The sequence below is a fragment of the Podarcis liolepis genome, assembly GCF_965112155.1.
Source record: "Podarcis liolepis genome assembly, contig: HAP1_SCAFFOLD_22, whole genome shotgun sequence".
Lineage (NCBI taxonomy): Eukaryota > Metazoa > Chordata > Lepidosauria > Squamata > Lacertidae > Podarcis > Podarcis liolepis.
In genome coordinates, this window is record NW_028148947.1 from 5,307,623 (window position 1) to 5,322,773 (window position 15,151).

Below are 15,151 nucleotides of genomic sequence, written 5' to 3' on the forward strand. Positions count from 1 at the left end.
CAAAAAAAGTTGTTCAGACGTCGAGGATTAATTCTGTTTCCGATGATAAAAACCAATCTGTTTCCACCGAAAAACATTTCAGAGGATCACTTGCAACAGTTTGCCAACATTTTTGAGTGAATTGCAGAACGTCAGGCTTATTGATTTTTTCAAAAAAAGTTGTTCAGACGTCGAGGGCGAATTCTGTTTCCGATGATAAAAACCCATCTGTTTCCACCAAAAAACATTTCAGGGGATCACCTGCAACAGTTTGGCAACATTTTTGAATGAATTGCAGAATGTCAGATTTTTGCTGAAATTGTGACCGCGCGGCTTACGGATTTTTTCAAAAAAAGTTGTTCATACGTCGAGGGCTAATTCTGTTTCCGATGATAAAAACCCATCTGTTTCCACCAAAAAACATTTCAGGGGATCACTTGCAACAGTTTGCCAACATTTTTGAGTGAATTGCAGAATGTCAGATTTTGAGCAGAAATTGTGACCGCGCGGCTTAGGGATTTTTTCAAAAAAAGTTGTTCAGAAGTCAAGCGCTAATTCTGTTTCCGATGATAAAAACCCATCTGTTTCCACCAAAAAACATTTCAGGGAATCACTTGCAACAGTTTGCCAACATTTTTGAGTGAATTGCAGAATGTCAGATTTTGAGCAGAAATTGTGACCGCGCGGCTTAGGGATTTTTTCAAAAAAAGTTGTTCAGAAGTCAAGCGCTAATTCTGTTTCCGATGATAAAAACCCATCTGTTTCCACCAAAAAACATTTCAGGGAATCACTTGCAACAGTTTGCCAACATTTTTGAGTGAATTGCAGAACGTCAGGCTTATTGATTTTTTCAAAAAAAGTTGTTCAGACGTCGAGGGCGAATTCTGTTTCCGATGATAAAAACCCATCTGTTTCCACCAAAAAACATTTCAGGGGATCACCTGCAACAGTTTGGCAACATTTTTGAATGAATTGCAGAACGTCAGATTTTTGCTGAAATTGTGACCGCGCGGCTTACGGATTTTTTCAAAAAAAGTTGTTCATACGTCGAGGGCTAATTCTGTTTCCGATGATAAAAACCCATCTGTTTCCACCAAAAAACATTTCAGGGGATCACTTGCAACAGTTTGCCAACATTTTTGAGTGAATTGCAGAATGTCAGATTTTGAGCAGAAATTGTGACCGCGCGGCTTAGGGATTTTTTCAAAAAAAGTTGTTCAGAAGTCAAGCGCTAATTCTGTTTCCGATGATAAAAACCCATCTGTTTCCACCAAAAAACATTTCAGGGAATCACTTGCAACAGTTTGCCAACATTTTTGAGTGAATTGCAGAATGTCAGATTTTGAGCAGAAATTGTGACCGCGCGGCTTAGGGATTTTTTCAAAAAAAGTTGTTAAGAAGTCAAGCGCTAATTCTGTTTCCGATGATAAAAACCCATCTGTTTCCACCAAAAAACATTTCAGGGAATCACTTGCAACAGTTTGCCAACATTTTTGAGTGAATTGCAGAATGTCAGATTTTGAGCAGAAATTGTGACCGCGCGGCTTAGGGATTTTTTCAAAAAAAGTTGTTCAGACGTCGAGGGTTAATTCTGTTTCCGATGATAAAAACCCATCTGTTTCCACCGAAAAACATTTCAGGGGATCACTTGCAACAGTTTGCCAACATTTTTGAATGAATTGCAGAAAGTCAGATTTTGAGCAGAAATTGTGACTGCGCGGCTTAGGGATTTTTTCAAAAAATTTGTTCAGACGTCGAGGATTAATTCTGTTTCCGATTATAAAAACTGTGGGAAAATGATTGCTTGTACATGAGAGCATGAGCAAAGTTCTTATTGTTACAGGGTGATTTCATAGCTAGAAGCATCCTTGGAGCATGAACAGCGCGTGAACAGCTCGTGCTGTCCCATATGATTGGCTAACGTAGCATGGCCTGATCGCTCGCATGGTCTAGTACGAAGGTCTTTATCTGCTGGCTAGAACAAATTGCTTGGCTTGTATTTTTTGTATCTTTCTATTTCACACAATAAAAGCTGTGCTGCATTAGCCCTAGAGCAGCCATATTTCGGAACCTAGCAGCCATATTTCGGAACCTATCATGGTGTGAGACTGATTTTTCTTTGGATGCCGAGCTGCAACTCGACATTTGGTGCCCCGTGTGACTGCCTTCGAACTTCACGTTGTTTTTCATTATTCAGCACTCACCAACACGTCGTTCATCCACGTAGTGGATCCCTGGTGAGTGCTCCCGTGTGACTGCCTTCGGACTTCACGTTGTTTTTCATTATTCAGCACTCACCAACACGTCGTTCATCCACGTAGTGGATCCCTGGTGAGTGCTCCCGTGTGATTTCTTTCGGACTTCATGCTGTTTTACAACGTTCAGCCTCACCTCGCCCGGTAGGGCTGCAGACGCGTCGTTCATCCACGTAGTGGATCCCCGGTGAGAGCTCCCGTGTGAATGTGATTCTGGACTACGTTACGGACTTATCAGCACTTATCTCCGCCCGGACAGGGCAAAAGGCGCCTCTCTCTCATCCTCCTACGGATCCCTCCGGTAAGTGCTCCCTGCTCTTTTTGCAACTCTTGCAATCATGGGAAAATCTCTCTCTGCACCACAGAAAAATTTTTTTAAAGACCTTAAATTCCTTTTGGCCAGTAACAACCTTGCTGTTCGGAAAGCTGACCTTAAGTCCCTTATAAAAGCCCTGGACACTCACTGCCCGTGGTTCCCCCAGGACGGAAATTGGGAGTTAGACGATTGGAAAAAAATTGGACACTTCTTTCAAAATCATCCTCAGATTGATGTCAAGGTTTTGCACGCCTGGGGTAACGTCTACAAAGCTATGTCGTGCTTAACTCCTTCAAACATTCTTCTGGCTGCTGCAACAGCCCCCCCGGTTCCCGCTTTGCCTGCCTCAAACCTACCTCCTAAACCGCCGGACATTCTCTCTCCGGCTCCTCCTGTCACTCCCCTGCATTCTTCAAATTCTGCAGCACCCCCTGTTCTTCCACCTCCTCCGCCCAAGGCATTTGGCACCGCTTCTACCACTCCTCTCCAAGAAGAGACTCTTTGTACTGCCGCTCCGTTGTTGCCTTTTGATTCTGATACTCCAAATCACTTTCCTGTGATTGCTCCTGCACCCCCAGCCCCCGTCATGCTGACCCAAACCGATGTTCTCGATGGGCTGACGGGAGGAGGCAATTTTCTTCCTATTGCCCAACAGTTGGCCCTTGATCCTATGTATTGGGCAGCCACCACAGCCTCAGCCCAAGAGACTCTGGCCTCTGTCCCTGATGACAAGACTGAGCGCAATGGCCTATTGGGGAGCATCAGACAGGGCCCTGCAGAGCCCTATGGACTATTTGTTGATCGCTTGTACAATACCTTCAAGCGGCAAGTTCAGGACCTGGCAGCACAAGAACTGACTGTACGCCAGCTTGCAAATGAGGACCGTAAGCAAGCGCTGCGCTCTCTAATGGCAACATCAAATATAGCCATTGCTGATATGCTTAAAGCCTGCCAGTCAGTGGGCACTGCTAGCCACTGCCTGCTAGCCACGGCCTTGTCCTCCGCCGTGTCCCAAAATCCTGCAAAGGATACAACCTGTTGGATTGACAGTGGCTAAGGAGAAAATCCAGCGGACCTTACCTATTACGTGCCTGGGACACAAGCTGACAGCATCTGCAGCCATTCCAGTCACGCCTCAACTACAGTTTCCTGATTTTAAACTGGTGGATTTACAACAAATTCTTGGACAGCTGAATTGGATAAAGAGTTATTTGGACCTGCCCACCTCCACTTTGTCTCCACTATTTTCTGCCCTTAAAGGACATAAGGATCCAGCGGACAAGATCACAATCACCTCTGCAATGGAAGAGGCTCTTCCACAGCTGTTTCAGTGTTTCTTGGCATGCTGAAAGGCCATCTTCATCCCTACTGCATTGGCCCCCCTTTTCCCTGGGAAGCCACTTCAACCACCAAACATCATTACAGTTTTGCTGCCTCCTAATAGCAACCATCCCATCTGTGTCATCACGCTTCATTGGGCTTGGACTTTTGACTCAGCAGTACAAGGAGCAATACATCAGACTTATTTACAGCAAATGGGCTCCTGTATCTGCAGAAATAGTTGTGTGACTTCTTCTGGATTGTGGTTTTTACATGCCAATAATCGAGCCATGAAATATCACACAGGTTGCTTGGAAGTGGCCATTGGACTAATTTACCATTCTCATCCTTATTGGCATCACTTGGATTTTACCCCCCAGATCTCTTCTTTTTTTTCCTCCTCCCTCAGGAGTCCTGCCTTATGATGTGTTCCTCTGAGCATATACAGAGGGCTGTCTTGAAACTATTGTGGACTCTTGGCAGGGGAGGGGTGAGGGATTTCAGTGTGTTCCAGTTGTTTCATTTTTGTGCTTTGGCATGGTTCCCGGACAGAAAGCAACTTGCAATATGGTTTTTTAACACGGCCCGCGAAGACAATGGGCTCTGTTCTCGACCTTGTTGCAATCTTTTTAGTTACTGCTTGCCTAGTGCCTTTTAGCTGCTGAGAAAAATGATTTTTAAAAGCTTCACAAAGCTTTGAGCTTTTTTGGTGATGGTATTCTAGCATTCCAGTAAATGCTTCATTTAAGATTAGCAATAATATGAAGGACAATCGTATAAGTTTATCACCTGTGTTTTGTTGCTTGCAGAAATAGTGTCTTATTGTTTTCGTTTTAAACATAATAGCAATAATTTTTTTTGTTATTATCCATATTGTAATTGGACCTATGAGTATTTTGATGGATTTTTTTTGTTTTTTAATTTTTTTTAATTACCACTATGAGTGATAGGCCAAAAGTCTCAGTTAATAATGTCACAACTTACATGACCTATGACCAACAGGCTGCGTGTAGAGATTTTTATGTTTGGTTGGACTGGATGCGAAAGAGCAGCAGAACTACATGTTTGCTTCAATCTGATTTATGGTTATTTTGTGGCACACGTGCCTACAAAGAAATCCCCTCTGCCTTTTCTGGTACCTGCACGTTAGGTATAGTAGTACCCTTGGTGTATAAAATAGATAAGCTCCCAGCGGTCCGTTTGCGTAACAGAAGGGAAGTACAATCACCTATTTCTCAATATACAGGGACAGCCATTTCTAGGTCTCTTCTGCCTTCTTTAGGTGCAGCCATGAATTACCGTGATTTGCATAAATTGGCAAACTGGACAGAAAATTTGTTTAATTCCACCATTTTGGCTTTAAAAATGATTAACAAAGAAATATCAGAAATAAGAAATGTAGTTCTTCAACATCATTATGCTTTAGATGTGATCCTTGCTTCTAAAGGTGGAATTTGTGCCTTAATTCATTCTCATTGCTGCATGTATATAACTGATCAATCGACCAATATCTCTGCTACTATTGATCATATGGAACAAATGATAGCCCATAATCCTTTGAATCCACCTGAAGGTTTTGATCCATGGGAGTGGTTGTCTTCTTGGTTACCTAATGGATTATGGTTAAGAAAAATATTATTGATTGTAATTGCATGTATTGTTGGCTTCATTATGGTGTGTTGTTGCATTCAATGCATACCCTCCTTGATTTCCCAATGCACTGCATGGTGGTACCGACCACGGCCCACCACAGGGGTTACAAGAGGAATTTATGTTGCAAAGTGTAGACGCTTAGGCAATGAAGTGTACGATTTGGACTAATGGTCCCTCTTTTCCTCTAATAATATAAACAAGAAAAGGGGACATGTGGGAAAATGATTGCTTGTACATGAGAGCATGAGCAAAGTTCTTATTGTTACAGGGTGATTTCATAGCTAGAAGCATCCTTGGAGCATGAACAGCGCGTGAACAGCTCGTGCTGTCCCATATGATTGGCTAACGTAGCATGGCCTGATCGCTCGCATGGTCTAGTACGAAGGTCTTTATCTGCTGGCTAGAACAAATTGCTTGGCTTGTATTTTTTGTATCTTTCTATTTCACACAATAAAAGCTGTGCTGCATTAGCCCTAGAGCAGCCATATTTCGGAACCTAGCAGCCATATTTCGGAACCTATCATGGTGTGAGACTGATTTTTCTTTGGATGCCGAGCTGCAACTCGACAAAAAACCAATGTGTTTCCACCGAAAAACATTTCAGGGGATCACTTGCAACAGTTTGCCAACATTTTTGAGTGAATTGCAGAACGTCAGGCTTATTGATTTTTTCAAAAAAAGTTGTTCAGACGTCGAGGGCGAATTCTGTTTCGGATGATAAAAACCCATCTGTTTCCACCGAAAAAAAAATTTCAGGGGATCACTTGCAACAGTTTGCCAACATTTTTGAGTGAATTGCAGAACGTCAGATTTTGAGCAGAAATTGTGACTGCGCGGCTTAGGGATTTTTTCAAAAAAAGTTGTTCAGACGTCAAGGGCTAATTCGGTTTCCGATGCTAAAAACCCATCTGTTTCCACCGAAAAACATTTCAGGGAATCACTTGCAACAGTTTGCCAACATTTTTGAGTGAATTGCAGAAAGTCAGATTTTGAGCAGAAATTGTGACCGCGCGGCTTAGGGATTTTTTCAAAAAAAGTTGTTCAGACGTCGAGGTCTAATTCTGTTTCCGATGATAAAAACCCATCTGTTTCCACCGAAAAATCTTTCAGGGGATCACTTGCAACAGTTTGCCAACATTTTTGAGTGAATTGCAGAACGTCAGATTTTGAGCAGAAATCGTGACCGCGCGGCTTAGGGATTTTTTCAAAAAAAGTTGTTCAGACGTCAAGGGCTAATTCTGTTTCCAATGCTAAAAACCCATCTGTTTCCACCGAAAAACATTTCAGGGGATCACTTGCAACAGTTTGCCAACATTTTTGAGTGACTTACAGAACGTCAGATTTTGAGCAGAAATTGTGACCGCGCGGCTTAGGGATTTTTTCAAAAAAAGTTGTTCAGACGTCAAGGGCTAATTCTGTTTCCGATGCTAAAAACCCATCTGTTTCCACCGAAAAACATTTCAGGGAATGACTTGCAACAGTTTGCCAGCACTTTTGAGTGAATTGCAGAACATCAGATTTTGAGCAGAAATTATGACCGCGCGGCTTAGGGATTTTTTCAAAAAAAGTTGTTCAGACGTCAAGAGCTAATTCTGTTTCCGATGATAAAAACCCATCTGTTTCCACCGAAAAACATTTCAGGGGATCACTTGCAACAGTTTGCCAACATTTTTGAGTGAAATGCAGCATGTCAGATTTTGAGCAGAAATTATGACCGCGCGGCTTAGGGATTTTTTCAAAAAAAGTTGTTCAGACGTCAAGCGCTAATTCTGTTTCCGATGATAAAAACCCATCTGTTTCCACCAAAAAACATTTCAGGGGATCACTTGCAACAGTTTGCCACCATTTTTGAGTGAATTGCAGAACGTCAGATTTTGAGCAGAAATTGTGACCGCGCGGCTTAGGGATTTTTTCAAAAAAAGTTGTTCAGACGTCAAGAGCTAATTCTGTTTCCGATGATAAAAACCCATCTGTTTCCACCGAAAAACATTTCAGGGGATCACTTGCAACAGTTTGCCAACATTTTTGAGTGAATTGCAGAACGTCAGATTTTGAGCAGAAATTGTGACCGCGCGGCTTAGGGATTTTTTCAAAAAAAGTTGTTCATACGTCGAGGGGTAATTCTGTTTCCGATGCTAAAAACCCATCTGTTTCCACCCAAAAACATTTTAGGGGATCACTTGCAACAGTTTGCCAACATTTTTGAGTGAAATGCAGCACGTCAGATTTTGAGCAGAAATTATGACCGCGCGGCTTAGGGATTTTTTCAAAAAAAGTTGTTCAGACGTCAAGCGCTAATTCTGTTTCCGATGATAAAAACCCATCTGTTTCCACCAAAAAACATTTCAGGGGATCACTTGCAACAGTTTGCCACCATTTTTGAGTGAATTGCAGAACGTCAGATTTTGAGCAGAAATTGTGACCGCGCGGCTTAGGGATTTTTTCAAAAAAAGTTGTTCAGACGTCAAGGGCTAATTCTGTTTCCGATGCTAAAAACCCATCTGTTTCCACCGAAAAACATTTCAGGGAATGACTTGCAACAGTTTGCCAGCACTTTTGAGTGAATTGCAGAACATCAGATTTTGAGCAGAAATTATGACCGCGCGGCTTAGGGATTTTTTCAAAAAAAGTTGTTCAGACGTCAAGAGCTAATTCTGTTTCCGATGATAAAAACCCATCTGTTTCCACCGAAAAACATTTCAGGGGATCACTTGCAACAGTTTGCCAACATTTTTGAGTGAAATGCAGCATGTCAGATTTTGAGCAGAAATTATGACCGCGCGGCTTAGGGATTTTTTCAAAAAAAGTAGTTCAGACGTCAAGCGCTAATTCTGTTTCCGATGATAAAAACCCATCTGTTTCCACCAAAAAACATTTCAGGGGATCACTTGCAACAGTTTGCCACCATTTTTGAGTGAATTGCAGAACGTCAGATTTTGAGCAGAAATTGTGACCGCGCGGCTTAGGGATTTTTTCAAAAAAAGTTGTTCAGACGTCAAGAGCTAATTCTGTTTCCGATGATAAAAACCCATCTGTTTCCACCGAAAAACATTTCAGGGGATCACTTGCAACAGTTTGCCAACATTTTTGAGTGAATTGCAGAACGTCAGATTTTGAGCAGAAATTGTGACCGCGCGGCTTAGGGATTTTTTCAAAAAAAGTTGTTCATACGTCGAGGGGTAATTCTGTTTCCGATGCTAAAAACCCATCTGTTTCCACCCAAAAACATTTCAGGGGATCACTTGCAACAGTTTGCCAACATTTTTGAGTGAAATGCAGCACGTCAGATTTTGAGCAGAAATTATGACCGCGCGGCTTAGGGATTTTTTCAAAAAAAGTTGTTCAGACGTCAAGCGCTAATTCTGTTTCCGATGATAAAAACCCATCTGTTTCCACCAAAAAACATTTCAGGGGATCACTTGCAACAGTTTGCCACCATTTTTGAGTGAATTGCAGAACGTCAGATTTTGAGCAGAAATTGTGACCGCGCGGCTTAGGAATTTTTTCAAAAAAAGTTGTTCAGACGTCAAGAGCTAATTCTGTTTCCGATGATAAAAACCCATCTGTTTCCACCAAAAAACATTTCAGGGGATCACTTGCAACAGTTTGCCAACATTTTTGAGTGAATTGCAGAACGTCAGATTTTGAGCAGAAATTGTGACCGCGCGGCTTAGGAATTTTTTCCAAAAAAAGTTGTTCAGACGTCAAGAGCTAATTCTGTTTCCGATGATAAAAACCCATCTGTTTCCACCGAAAAACATTTCAGGGGATCACTTGCAACAGTTTGCCAACATTTTTGAGTGAATTGCAGAACGTCAGATTTTGAGCAGAAATTGTGACCGCGCGGCTTAGGGATTTTTTCAAAAAAAGTTGTTCAGACGTCAAGGGCTAATTCTGTTTCCGATGCTAAAAACCCATCTGTTTCCACCGAAAAACATTTCAGGGAATGACTTGCAACAGTTTGCCAGCACTTTTGAGTGAATTGCAGAACATCAGATTTTGAGCAGAAATTATGACCGCGCGGCTTAGGGATTTTTTCAAAAAAAGTTGTTCAGACGTCAAGAGCTAATTCTGTTTCCGATGATAAAAACCCATCTGTTTCCACCGAAAAACATTTCAGGGGATCACTTGCAACAGTTTGCCAACATTTTTGAGTGAAATGCAGCATGTCAGATTTTGAGCAGAAATTATGACCGCGCGGCTTAGGGATTTTTTCAAAAAAAGTTGTTCAGACGTCAAGCGCTAATTCTGTTTCCGATGATAAAAACCCATCTGTTTCCACCAAAAAACATTTCAGGGGATCACTTGCAACAGTTTGCCACCATTTTTGAGTGAATTGCAGAACGTCAGATTTTGAGCAGAAATTGTGACCGCGCGGCTTAGGGATTTTTTCAAAAAAAGTTGTTCAGACGTCAAGAGCTAATTCTGTTTCCGATGATAAAAACCCATCTGTTTCCACCGAAAAACATTTCAGGGGATCACTTGCAACAGTTTGCCAACATTTTTGAGTGAATTGCAGAACGTCAGATTTTGAGCAGAAATTGTGACCGCGCGGCTTAGGGATTTTTTCAAAAAAAGTTGTTCATACGTCGAGGGCTAATTCTATTTCCGATGATAAAAACCCATCTGTTTCCACCCAAAAACATTTCAGGGGATCACTTGCAACAGTTTGCCAACATTTTTGAGTGAAATGCAGCACGTCAGATTTTGAGCAGAAATTATGACCGTGCGGCTTAGGGATTTTTTCAAAAAAAGTTGTTCAGACGTCAAGCGCTAATTCTGTTTCCGATGATAAAAACCCATCTGTTTCCACCAAAAAACATTTCAGGGGATCACTTGCAACAGTTTGCCACCATTTTTGAGTGAATTGCAGAACGTCAGATTTTGAGCAGAAATTGTGACCGCGCGGCTTAGGGATTTTTTCAAAAAAAGTTGTTCAGACGTCAAGAGCTAATTCTGTTTCCGATGATAAAAACCCATCTGTTTCCACCGAAAAACATTTCAGGGGATCACTTGCAACAGTTTGCCAACATTTTTGAGTGAATTGCAGAACGTCAGATTTTGAGCAGAAATTGTGACCGCGCGGCTTAGGGATTTTTTCAAAAAAAGTTGTTCATACGTCGAGGGGTAATTCTGTTTCCGATGCTAAAAACCCATCTGTTTCCACCCAAAAACATTTCAGGGGATCACTTGCAACAGTTTGCCAACATTTTTGAGTGAAATGCAGCACGTCAGATTTTGAGCAGAAATTATGACCGCGCGGCTTAGGGATTTTTTCAAAAAAAGTTGTTCAGACGTCAAGCGCTAATTCTGTTTCCGATGATAAAAACCCATCTGTTTCCACCAAAAAACATTTCAGGGGATCACTTGCAACAGTTTGCCACCATTTTTGAGTGAATTGCAGAACGTCAGATTTTGAGCAGAAATTGTGACCGCGCGGCTTAGGAATTTTTTCAAAAAAAGTTGTTCAGACGTCAAGAGCTAATTCTGTTTCCGATGCTAAAAACCCATCTGTTTCCACCGAAAAACATTTCAGGGGATCACTTGCAACAGTTTGCCAACATTTTTGAGTGAATTGCAGAACGTCAGATTTTGAGCAGAAATTGTGACCGCGCGGCTTAGGGATTTTTTCAAAAAAAGTTGTTCAGACGTCAAGCGCTAATTCTGTTTCCGATGATAAAAACCCATCTGTTTCCACCAAAAAACATTTCAGGGGATCACTTGCAACAGTTTGCCACCATTTTTGAGTGAATTGCAGAACGTCAGATTTTGAGCAGAAATTGTGACCGCGCGGCTTAGGAATTTTTTCCAAAAAAAGTTGTTCAGACGTCAAGAGCTAATTCTGTTTCCGATGATAAAAACCCATCTGTTTCCACCGAAAAACATTTCAGGGGATCACTTGCAACAGTTTGCCAACATTTTTGAATGAATTGCAGAACGTCAGATTTTTGCTGAAATTGTGACCGTGCGGCTTAGGGATTTTTTCAAAAAAAGTTGTTCAGACGTCGAGGGCTAATTCTGTTTCCGATGCTAAAAACCCATCTGTTTCCTCCGAAAAACATTTCAGGGGATCACTTGCAACAGTTTGCCAACATTTTTGAATGAATTGCAGAACGTCAGATTTTGAGCAGAAATTGTGACCGCGCGGCTTACGGATTTTTTCAAAAAAAGTTGTTCAGACGTCAAGGGCTAAATCTGTTTCCGATGCTAAAAACCCATCTGTTTCCACCGAAAAACATTTCAGGGGATCACTTGCAACAGTTTGCCAACATTTTTGAGTGAATTGCAGGACGTCAGATTTTGAGCAGAAATTGTGACTGCGCGGCTTAGGGATTTTTTCAAAAAAAGTTGTTCAGACGTCAAGGGCTAATTCGGTTTCCGATGCTAAAAACCCATCTGTTTCCACCGAAAAACATTTCAGGGAATCACTTGCAACAGTTTGCCAACATTTTTGAGTGAATTGCAGAACGTCAGATTTTGAGCAGAAATTGTGACCGCGCGGCTTAGGGATTTTTTCAAAAAAAGTTGTTCAGACGTCGAGGTCTAATTCTGTTTCCGATGATAAAAACCCATCTGTTTCCACCGAAAAATCTTTCAGGGGATCACTTGCAACAGTTTGCCAACATTTTTGAGTGAATTGCAGAACGTCAGATTTTGAGCAGAAATAGTGACCGCGCGGCTTAGGGATTTTTTCAAAAAAAGTTGTTCAGACGTCAAGGGCTAATTCTGTTTCCAATGCTAAAAACCCATCTGTTTCCACCGAAAAACATTTCAGGGGATCACTTGCAACAGTTTGCCAACATTTTTGAGTGAATTGCAGAACGTCAGATTTTGAGCAGAAATTGTGACCGCGCGGCTTAGGGATTTTTTCAAAAAAAGTTGTTCAGACGTCAATGGCTAATTCTGTTTCCGATGCTAAAAACCCATCTGTTTCCACCGAAAAACATTTCAGGGAATGACTTGCAACAGTTTGCCAGCACTTTTGAGTGAATTGCAGAACATCAGATTTTGAGCAGAAATTATGACCGCGCGGCTTAGGGATTTTTTCAAAAAAAGTTGTTCAGACGTCAAGGGCTAATTCTGTTTCCGATGATAAAAACCCATCTGTTTCCACCGAAAAACATTTCAGGGGATCACTTGCAACAGTTTGCCAACATTTTTGAGTGAAATGCAGCATGTCAGATTTTGAGCAGAAATTATGACCGCGCGGCTTAGGGATTTTTTCAAAAAAAGTTGTTCAGACGTCAAGCGCTAATTCTGTTTCCGATGATAAAAACCCATCTGTTTCCACCAAAAAACATTTCAGGGGATCACTTGCAACAGTTTGCCACCATTTTTGAGTGAATTGCAGAACGTCAGATTTTGAGCAGAAATTGTGACCGCGCGGCTTAGGGATTTTTTCAAAAAAAGTTGTTCAGACGTCAAGAGCTAATTCTGTTTCCGATGATAAAAACCCATCTGTTTCCACCGAAAAACATTTCAGGGGATCACTTGCAACAGTTTGCCAACATTTTTGAGTGAATTGCAGAACGTCAGATTTTGAGGAGAAATTGTGACCGCGCGGCTTAGGAATTTTTTCAAAAAAAGTTGTTCAGATGTCAAGAGCTAATTCTGTTTCCGATGATAAAAACCCATCTGTTTCCACCGAAAAACATTTCAGGGGATCACTTGCAACAGTTTGCCAACATTTTTGAGTGAATTGCAGAACGTCAGATTTTGAGCAGAAATTGTGACCGCGCGGCTTAGGGATTTTTTCAAAAAAAGTTGTTCATACGTCGAGGGCTAATTCTGTTTCCGATGATAAAAACCCATCTGTTTCCACCCAAAAACATTTCAGGGGATCACTTGCAACAGTTTGCCAACATTTTTGAGTGAAATGCAGCACGTCAGATTTTGAGCAGAAATTATGACCGTGCGGCTTAGGGATTTTTTCAAAAAAAGTTGTTCAGACGTCAAGCGCTAATTCTGTTTCCGATGATAAAAACCCATCTGTTTCCACCAAAAAACATTTCAGGGGATCACTTGCAACAGTTTGCCAGCATTTTTGAGTGAATTGCAGAACGTCAGATTTTGAGCAGAAATTGTGACCGCGCGGCTTAGGGATTTTTTCAAAAAAAGTTGTTCAGACGTCAAGAGCTAATTCTGTTTATGATGATAAAAACCCATCTGTTTCCACCGAAAAACATTTCAGGGGATCACTTGCAACAGTTTGCCAACATTTTTCAGTGAATTGCAGAAAGTCAGATTTTGAGCAGAAATCGTGACCGCGCGGCTTAGGGATTTTTTCAAAAAAATTTGTTCAGACGTCAAGGGCTAATTCTGTTTCCAATGCTAAAAACCCATCTGTTTCCACCGAAAAACATTTCAGGGAATGACTTGCAACAGTTTGCCAACATTTTTGAGTGAAATGCAGCACGTCAGATTTTGTGCAGAAATTATGACCGTGCGGCTTAGGGATTTTTTCAAAAAAAGTTGTTCAGACGTCAAGCGCTAATTCTGTTTCCGATGATAAAAACCCATCTGTTTCCACCAAAAAACATTTCAGGGGATCACTTGCAACAGTTTGCCACCATTTTTGAGTGAATTGCAGAACGTCAGATTTTGAGCAGAAATTGTGACCGCGCGGCTTAGGGATTTTTTCAAAAAAAGTTGTTCAGACGTCAAGAGCTAATTCTGTTTATGATGATAAAAACCCATCTGTTTCCACCGAAAAACATTTCAGGGGATCACTTGCAACAGTTTGCCAACATTTTTCAGTGAATTGCAGAACGTCAGATTTTGATCAGAAATTGTGACCGCGCGGCTTAGGGATTTTTTCAAAAAAAGTTGTTCAGACGTCAAGAGCTAATTCTGTTTCCGATGATAAAAACCCATCTGTTTCCACCGAAAAACATTTCAGGGGATCACTTGCAACAGTTTGCCAACATTTTTGAGTGAATTGCAGAACGTCAGATTTTGAGCAGAAATTGTGACCGCGCCGCTTAGGAATTTTTTCCAAAAAAAGTTGTTCAGACGTCAAGAGCTAATTCTGTTTCCGATGATAAAAACCCATCTGTTTCCACCAAAAAACATTTCAGGGGATCACTTGCAACAGTTTGCCAACATTTTTGAGTGAATTGCAGAACGTCAGATTTTGAGCAGAAATTGTGACCGCGCGGCTTAGGGATTTTTTCAAAAAAAGTTGTTCAGAAGTCAAGCGCTAATTCTGTTTCCGATGATAAAAACCCATCTGTTTCCACCGAAAAACATTTCAGGGGATCACTTGCAACAGTTTGCCAACATTTTTGAGTGAATTGCAGAACGTCAGATTTTGAGCAGAAATTGTGACCGCGCGGCTTAGGGATTTTTTCAAAAAAAGTTGTTCAGAAGTCAAGCGCTAATTCTGTTTCCGATGATAAAAACCCATCTGTTTCCACCGAAAAACATTTCAGGGGATCACTTGCCACAGTTTGCCAACATTTTTGAATGAATTGCAGAACGTCAGATTTTTGCTGAAATTGTGACCGTGCGGCTTAGGGATTTTTTCAAAAAAAGTTGTTCAGACGTCGAGGGCTAATTCTGTTTCCGATGCTAAAAACCCATCTGTTTCCTCCGAAAAACATTTCAGGGGATCACTTGCAACAGTTTG